The sequence below is a fragment of the Solanum dulcamara genome, chromosome 3 (assembly GCF_947179165.1).
Source record: "Solanum dulcamara chromosome 3, daSolDulc1.2, whole genome shotgun sequence".
NCBI lineage: Eukaryota > Viridiplantae > Streptophyta > Magnoliopsida > Solanales > Solanaceae > Solanum > Solanum dulcamara.
The window spans coordinates 63,735,659-63,745,632 of record NC_077239.1 but is presented as its reverse complement, the minus strand read 5'-3'; positions in this window follow the sequence as shown (position 1 = coordinate 63,745,632).

Below are 9,974 nucleotides of genomic sequence, written 5' to 3'. Positions count from 1 at the left end.
CATTTTTATTTATTATGTTACTAACATTTTTTACTATCAAATAGGTTTGGTGCCATATTGATTTTTGTTGACTGTTGCTCTACATTGCTACTACCTTTTAATGTTTTGGATAGATTCTTATCTTATTTATATTTTGTGTGATGATTCATATTTACTGTATTATTATGTTACTAAATATTTTGTTATATTTTGCAATATAAAAATTGGCCAATGAAAAAATCTCTCTATCGATTTTTGAGGCTTTTCCATTTCAAAAAACGGAAATTTTGGTTTAAATTCACATTACGCATTATGTATTATAAGTTGAAGGTTTGAAACTCCAACCACCCATTTGTTATGTTATATTGGTGATATTTTAAATCTGTTCCAAACTTGATATGAAGTTGTCTTATGATATTGTGGTATGCCTTTTATTATTGTTTTACTTCATTTATATATGATTATTTATATTTATTTTATAATATTGCTTTATTATGATTGATTTTGTTCATATTTTGAATTTTTCAGTCACTCCCGTGTTTGATTTTAGACTCTATTATTATTGCTCAAGTTAGCATAAGTTGTTACTGTTCTTGTTGTGATCGATGGTTTTGATATATATATTTATGACTGTTTAACATTTCTTTCATTTGTCATTGACTTTGAATTTGATTTTACTTTATTTATCTCTTGCTGTTCTTGTTTTTGTTCACATGTGATTATTTTATATTTATTAAACTTGGTTGCACTCATTGCCTAAGAAGTTTTCCAGTGACCCAATTTTGTTTACTTTGTTTTGGCTATCTGTTATAGTATTTTAATGATATGTGTGTTTTCTATTATTGCTATATATATATATATATAAAGGTAATATTCCTGCCCAAGAACCAATTTCCTTTGGTGTGTAATCCAGCTTGTATAATAATAAGTGTGTTTCAATAAAATCTCAAGTTTTTACCAAGTTCTTTGGGGGTTTCCGAAAGGGAAACCTCTCTCGGTTTAATCATGTAAGTCTTTATGATGTTTTATCTCCAACTTTCCCCCAAAAAATATTTTATTATGTATTTTATTACTTTTGTATGCCTAAATTCTTATTTCCGTATGTAAATTTCTGTGTGATTTTAGTGCTTTACCCTTAGTATGTATATATATATGTGTGTGTGTGTTGTGTGTGTGTGTGTTGGTGTATGTGTGTGTGTTTGTGTTTTCGTACCACTAATTCAAAGGGATGCCAAACACTGTTCATGATTTTTGCTCGGTTGGTACTCTTACAGTCACTTAAGAAGCATTTTGATTATTTTCTCCTTCATAATGTGGTTGAAAATGGCCGATGAAAAAATTACTGTCTATTTTCAAGGCTTCCAATGTATATAAGATGGTTTTTAAATTTTTTTTTTATTATTATTATATTATTATTATTGTTATTATTATTATTATTATTGTTGTTGTTGTTGTTATTATTATTATTATTATTATTATTATTATTATTATTATTATTATTATTGTTATTGTTATTATTATTATTGTTGTTGTTGTTATTATTATTATTATTATTATTATTATTATTATTATTATTATTGTTATTGTTATTATTATTGTTATTGTTATTATTATTATTGTTGTTATTATTATTATTATTATTATTATTATTATTATTATTATTATTATTATTTTGGTTCATGTTTATCTATTACTAACACTTTACTAAGTGCTTTTACATATATTCAATCCAGAGTTCCTTCTCGAGAAAGCTATTCAAGTGAAGTTTGAATACTTTTATTCGTTATTGTGTATATTATTAAAGTTAGACAAATATTAGGTTGTTTCTCGTAGTATTTCTTTATTTTATTTATGTATATATTTTATATTTATACTTGAGTATTTTTATCTCCTTAATTTGAAAAAAATGAGTTTAGTTAGGATCCACAGTCGTGGATCCTGAATGATGCTAATACCTTTCCTTCGGGATCACTTGAACCCCTTATCTAAAATCTAATGGTTGCGTAGATTGTTTTTATTACTAATTAATTGATTTGCTAATTATCCTAAAATTAGGTGGTGACTCCTTAGAATTAAATTTTTCTAAATTTTTTTTTCTTAAACTATTAAATTGATTTTTTTAGAGTACCACGACGTTGCTCCTTATTTGGATGTCAACACACCCAAGGCCAAACCCATGATCCTAACTCCCATTCTAGGGCTACTTTCCACCGTTGGTTTTCAAGCTAAAACCACCCCTCAAGATCACTGTAACAACCCCTAAAATGTTGTATGTCGGTATTTTAATTCTCGACGAAAATAATACAGCCTCTGTATTTTGGGCATAACTTTTCATAGCTTAGTCCAAATTAGGTGATTCAAATTTCTGGGTAATCACAACATCCTTACCTACAACTTTCACGAAGAACATAACTTCAAATTCGGAGTATAAGTAGGTCAAATAAATTAATCTTTGCAAGATATAGTGCTGTGATGGAATTGAGTGTTGATAGAAGAAAATTCATATCTCACTGTAGGTTGCTCCAAATTGGTTGATTCTTGAACGATATGAAACTAGACTTCCATATCTACAATTCTTATGAAGAAACCAAATCTTAATAAGGAATGTATCTTATTCCAACGTAGCTTCGAAAAAGAGTATTCTGTTAAAAAGAACTCATCTTACCTACCATGGAAACATCTAGATGCATTTGACATCATGCATGACATAAATTGTCCTCCATTTAACATCATCCATGACATCAATATATTCCATTAAATTTTTAGATTTTTCTTTATAATTATTTTATTTATTGTTAGGTCCCTCTTTTCCACCTATAAATACCCACCTTATTTCCTCATTTTATTCATCAAGCTTTCTTAAGCATTTCTTCTCTCTATATACTTCTTCTCAAATATAGTTTTAGTTTTAGTAGTATAAAAATACTACTCCGGTAATTCTTATACTCCGGGTAGTACACAAAATACTCCGGCGAGAAGAAAAGGCTAGGGATCCAAGAGTGTTCCAATTCGGAGTAAACCTTCGGATTTAAGGTATGTAAGGCTTTCATAGCATTGGATTGAGTTCGTCCATGCGCCCAATATTTAAATTTATTATAATTGAGTTATAGTTGAGTTTTATCCAAATCTTGAATTCTAAATAAATTAATTCTTCTTCTATTGAGTTTGATATATTTATGCATTAATATTATTATTATTGTTATCTCTCATATTATTGGAATTATTGTTCATGGCTACTTTCCCATGAATCCTAATTGATTTGATGTTCATGAATATTTTTACACATGTTTTGAGTAAAGATGTTGGCTTTTTATTATTTTCATTGATAAAAAGAAGTTATATGAATTAATACTATATGTGTATTTTATTGAGTTTTGAAAGAGCAAAAGAATTGAATTTGAATGAATTTGAGAAAAATGATATTTTGAGCAAGATGTTTTGATGAGATGTAAATGATGTTTTTGGAAGTATAATGATTGATGAACATGAAATGAGATGAGTTTGATGATTTAAATTAAAGTCCAATGAGACTAGATGATGAGTTTAATATGAGCACATATTTTGGGAGTAGTATTGAGCACCGAGTTGGGTAATAGTTTAATTGACTCAAACCCCATAACTACGTAGCCAGCGTAGGATGGAGGTTATGCCTCTTAAGTCCCTAAAAGAGGACTTTGATGAGTGGATCCAAGACGGTGATGTCCTTTACCCTGGCAAGGTATTGGATGGATGTGGCAACGACATCGCTTCGTTGTATCATCGCTAGCTCATAAGTGATGGTTGTCGGTTAGAGAAACTCCCAATTGAGTAAGCATTGCTTGTTACTATTATTTTTATTATTATATTTTAAACTTGCATTACATATTCATGTTGAGATGATGTTGAGTTCTGAGCTGAGTTTTCTTGAGAGGAGTTTCTTGATATCTGTCCTTACCTTCCTGCCATTTTACATACTCGTACATTCCACGTACTGACGTCATTCGACCTGCATCGTCTTATGATGCAGATACAGGTGTTAGAGATCCTCAATAGACGCATCGTTGAAGATCATTTCTTTTCAGCTATTTGGTGAGTCCTTCTTGTATTCGAAGGAACTCCTTATCCTTTTATTATTGTTGAGTGTGATGTTTCTTTTGAGGTAGCCATGGACATGTCATTGGCACCATCTAAGAGTATTAGAGGCTTCATAGACAGAGTCTGATGATGTAATCGGAGTAGTTCTCCTTAGAAACTACTTCTTATAAAAATTATCTATTTTTCCTTTGATTATGACTAGCCCACATTAGTATTCTTAAGTCTTCCGCTGATGAATAAATAAGAAATGAGACCAAGTGGTTCTCTCGGAAGCCAGAAATGGTTTCTGAGTGCCGGCCACGCCTAGGGTACCCTCTCGGGGCGTGACAAACTTGGTATCAGAGCACAGAGTTCAAGAGTCCTAGGGTGTCTATGAAGCCGTGTCTAGTAGAGTCTTGTTTATGGGTGTGTCGTGCACCACACTTATAAACAGGAAGCTATAGGACATTAGAAATTATTTCACTTCTTTCATAATCTGAGTTCGTGCGATAGAGTTTAACTCTATAAAAGCTTTCTTTCTAATTCATGCGTTCACACGTTTCAGACATGCCTCCTAAACGTTCGGCTAGTCAGAGGAACGCTGCCAGTACTGAGGTTCCACAGTCAGTAATGCCTCTACGGAGAACTAGGGGCCGACCTGCAAGGTCTACTGAGGTACCCCAAGTACCTACTGTTCAGACCACTCTTACTTCTGAGGAAGATTTTCGAGGAGCGATTGCTATGCTCACCCAGTTGGTGGCTGCTCAAAATAGTAGCCAAAGTTCACCAACTCCTAGCTCTAGTTATCAAGAGCCGTCTGCTGCCACGAGAATCAGAGATTTTCTGAGAATGAATCCACCGATCTTCACAGGTTCTAACGTTGATGAAGACCCCCAAAATTTCATTGATTAGATGTGGAAGTTACTAAAAGTGATGCATGCTACAGAGATCGAGGGGGTTGAGTTGGTGTCTTATCAACTCAAGGATGTGGCAAATGTCTGGTATAACCAGTGGGAAGAAAGTAGAGGTGAGGATGCAGAGCCTGCTCTTTGGGATGAGTTTGAAAGAGCATTTATTGATAACTTCTTTCCCCAAGAGCTACGTGAAGCAAAAATTGAGGAGTTTGTGAACCTCAAGCAAGAGAGTATGACTGTGAAAAAGTATAGTTTGAAGTTTATTCAATTGTCCAAATATGCCCAAGAAATGATTCCTCATATGAGGTCTAAGATGAGGAAGTTTGTCTCTGGCCTAGGCAAACATGTAAAGAAAGAATGTAAGGCAATGCTAATGATTTCTGACATGGATTTTTCTAGATTGATGGTGTATGCTCAGCAGGTTGAGGATGACAAGAAAAAGGACCGAGAAGAACACCTAAGCAAGAAGGCTAAGTCTGTTGGGCATGAGAATGAGCAGAAGCAAGGGAAGGGTAACAATTCTTTCTTTCAGAAAAGGTCTTCCAATTATGCACCTTCCCCAACAAATGCTTTTACACCTAATACCAGGTATGATCAGAGATCGCTAAGTCACCAAAACTTTCGATCTCAAGGTTCTCAGTCCCAATTAAGTATGGCTCAAGGTTCTAGAGGAAAACCACCATGTGCTAGATGTGGGAGGCTCCATTTGGGAGAGTGTCGGGTGGGCACCAATGCTTGCTACGGATGTGGAAAGATAGGTCACTTCCAGAATGAGTGTCCTTCAAAAAGGCAGGGAGATGGAAGTAGTAGAGCTCAGTTTTCTTCTGCAGCTCCACAGAATAGAGGTAATCATAGAGGTGCAGCTTCAAGTGCAGGTGGGGGAACCAACCGTCTGTATGCTATGGGTAGTCGCCAAGACCAAGAGAATGCACCCGATGTTTTTACTGGTATGCTCCGAGTCCTTTCTTTTGATGTGTATGCATTATTTGATCCGGGTGCTACATTATCTTTTGTGACTCCTTACTTGGCTAGTAAATTTGAGATCCTTCCTGAGTGTCTTCTTGAGCCTTTCAGTGTGTCTACTCCTGTTGGTGATTTTATCTTAGCTGAGAGGGTCTATAGAAATTGTACTGTGTCAATCTATCATAGGGATACCATGGCTGACTTAGTTGAGTTGGACATGGTTGATTTTGATGTGATTCTTGGTATGGACTGACTTTATTCTTGTTATGCTTCGGTTGATTGTAGGACCCGAATTGTCAAGTTTCAATTTCCAAACGAGCCTATCTTAGAGTGGAAGGGGAATTCTGTAGTGCCTAGGGGTAAATTTATTTCCTACCTTAAGGCCAGAAAATTAATCTCTAAGGGATGTATATATCATATAGTTCGAGTCAAAAATATTAATGATCAGACTCCATCTCTTGAGTCAGTTCCCATTGTGAATGAGTTTCCTGAAGTCTTTCCTGAGGATCTACCCGGAATCCCTCCTGATAGAGAGATAAACTTTGGTATTGATGTCCTTCTTGATACACAACCTATCTCCATTCCTCCTTATAGGATGGCTCCTGCTGAGTTGAAAGAGTTGAAATAACAATTGAAAGACCTCATAGATAAGGGGTTTATTAGGCCAAGTGTCTCACCTTAGGGCGCTCCTGTCCTATTCGTGCGAAAGAAAGATGGGTCACTTAGAATGTGCATTGATTACCGACAACTAAATAAGGTCACCATTAAAAACTAGTACCCTCTCCCCAGAATAGATGATTTATTTGACCAACTTCAGGGTGCCACATGTTTCTCTAAGATAGACCTCAGATCAGGCTATCACCAGTTGAAAGTGAGAGAATGTTACATCCCGAAGAAGGCTTTTGAACCCGCTATGGTCATTTTGAGTTTCTTGTTATGTCCTTTGGATTGACAAATGCTCCAGCAACTTTTATGGACCTCATGAACCGAGTATTCAAGCCATACCTAGATACGTTTGTAATTGTCTTCATCGATGATATTTTGGTCTACTCTAGAAGTAAGAGTGAGCATGCTAATCACCTTAGGATTGTCCTTCAAACTCTTAAGGAGAAGGAGTTGTATGCTAAGTTTTCAAAGTGTGAGTTTTGGCTTGAGTCTGTAGCATTCCTAGGTCATATTATATCTGGGGATGGAATCCAAGTTGATACTCAAAAGATTGAGGCAGTTAAGAACTAGCCCCGACCCACCTCTCCAACCGACATAAGGAGTTTCTTAGGTTTGGCTGGTTACTACAGGAGGTTTGTTGAGGGATTTTCATCCCTATCCTCACCATTGACTAAGCTGACTCAGAAGAAGGCTAAGTTTCAATGGTCTGATGCTTGTGAGAAAGGTTTTCAAGAGTTGAAAGCTAGATTGACTACTGCTCCAGTACTATCCCTACCTGATGGAACAAATGGTTTTGTAATCTATTGTGATGCTTCAAGAGTTGGGTTGGGATGTGTATTGATGCAGAAAGGTAAGGTCATTACCTATGCCTCCAGGCAGCTTAAGACTCATGAGAGGAACTACCCCACTCATGACCTTGAGTTGGCAGCTGTGGTATTTGCTCTTAAGATTTGGCGTCACTATCTTTATGGTGTACATGTGGATGTGTTCACATACCATAAGAGCTTACAGTATGTATTCAGCCAGAAGGAGCTGAATTTGAGGCAAAGGAGATGGCTAGAGTTGCTCAAGGATTATGACATGAGCATTCTCTACCACCCAGGTAAAGCAAATGTAGTTGCTGATGCTCTTAGCAGGTTATCTATGGAGAGTACAACTCATGTGGAAGAGGAAAAGAAGGAGTTGGCAAAGGAAGTGCATAGACTTGCGCATTTGGGAGTTTAACTTATTGACTCTAGTGAGGGTGGTACAATAGTACGAAATGGAGTTGAATCCTCTCTAGTTGCAGAGGTGAAAGAAAAGCAAGATCAGGATCCCATTCTTCTTCAACTGAAGGATGAGGTTCACAAGCAGAAGGTAATGGCTTTTACCAAAGGGGGAGATGGAGTGTTGAGATATCAAGAAAGATTATGTGTTCCAAGTATTGATGGTATTAGGGAGAGAATCATGAAAGAAGCCCATAATTCTAAGTATTCCATCCATCCAGGTTCAACAAAGATGTATCATGACTTGAGAGAAGTATACTGGTGGAGTGGAATGAAGAGAGATATAGCAGAGTTTGTGTCCAAGTGCCCTAATTGCCAATAAGTTAAAGTTGAGCACCAAAGGCCTTGTGGAGTGGCTCAAAATATACAGATCCCGGAATGGAAGTGGGAAATGATCAATATGGACTTCATTACCGGTTTACCACGAACCCGCAAACAACATGACTCTATTTGGGTGATTGTGGATAGGATGACTAAATCGGCCCATTTCTTGCCGGTTAAGACTACGAACACTGCAGAGGATTATGCCAAACTGTATCTTAGAGAGATTGTTAGACTGCATGGAGTTCCTTTGTCTATCATCTCTGATAGGGGAGCTCAATTTACTGCTCAGTTTTGGAAGTCATTTCAGAAGGGCTTGGGTTCAAAAGTGAACCTTAGTACTGTTTTTCATCCGCAAACAGATGGCCAGGCAGAGCGTACGATACAGACTTTGGAGGATATGTTAAGAGCCTGTGTCATTGACTTCAAAGGTAATTGGGATGATCATTTACCTCTTATTTAGTTTGCATACAATAATAGTTTCCATTCGAGTATTCAAATGGCTCCTTATGAAACTCTATATGGGAGGAGATGTAGATCACCAATTGGTTGGTTTGAAGTTGGTGAAGCTGAGTTGATTGGACCAGACTTGGTTCACCAAGCTATGGAGAAGGTGAAAACCATACAAGAGAGGTTGAGGACTGCTCAAAGTCGCCAAAAATCCTACACTGATGTTAGAAGAAGAGATTTGGAGTTCGAAGTGTACGATTGGGTATACTTGAAAGTTTCACCCATGAAGGGTGTGATGAGATTTGGAAAGAAAGGGAAGCTTAGTCCCCGCTACATTGGTCCTTATCAGATTATGAGGAGGGTAGGTAACGTAGCCTATGAATTGGAGTTGCCTCCAGAATTAGCTGCTATTCATCCCGTGTTTCACATCTCTATGCTTAAGAAGTGTTTGGGAGATCCTTCACTTGTTGTCCCAGCTGAGAGCATTGGGGTGAAAGAGAGTTTGAGTTATGAAGAGATTCCAGTTCAAATTCTTGATCGTCAGGTTCGCAAATTAAGAACTAAGGAAGTGGCATCTGTCAAAGTCCTATGGCGAAATCAATTTGTTGAAGAGGCTACATGGGAAGCTGAAGAAGATATGAAGGCTAACTATCCTCATCTATTTATGCCTTCTGATGACGATATTCAAGGTAATATTCCTTACTTCTACCTTTGAGTCGATGTTTATTCTTGAGTTTGAGTCATTGACCATTTGAGTATCGGAGTTGATGTATTGATGATATATATTGATATATCCCCTATTTTCATCTTCATTCGAGGACGAATGATCCCAAGGGGGAGATATTGTAACAACCCCTAAAATGTTATATGTCGGTATTTCAATTCTCGACGAAAATAATACAGCCTCTGTATTTTGGGCATAACTTTTCATAGGTTAGTCAAAATTAGGTGATTCAAATTTCTGGATAATCACAACATCCTTACCTACAACTTTCATGAAGAACATAACTTCAAATTCAGAGTATAAGTAGGTCAAATAAATTAATCTTTGCAAGATATAGTGCTGTGATGGAATTGAGTGTTGATAGAAGAAAATTCATATCTCACTGTAGGTTGCTCCAAATTGGTTGATTCTTGAACGATATGAAACTAGACTTCCATATCTACAATTCTTATGAAGAAACCAAATCTTAATAAGGAATGTATCTTATTCCAACGTAGCTTCGAAAAAGAGTATTCTGTTAAAAAGAACTCATCTTACCTACCATGGAAACATCTAGATGCATTTGACATCATGCATGACATAAATTGTCCTCCATTTAACATCATCCATGACATCAATATATTCCATTAAATTTTCAGA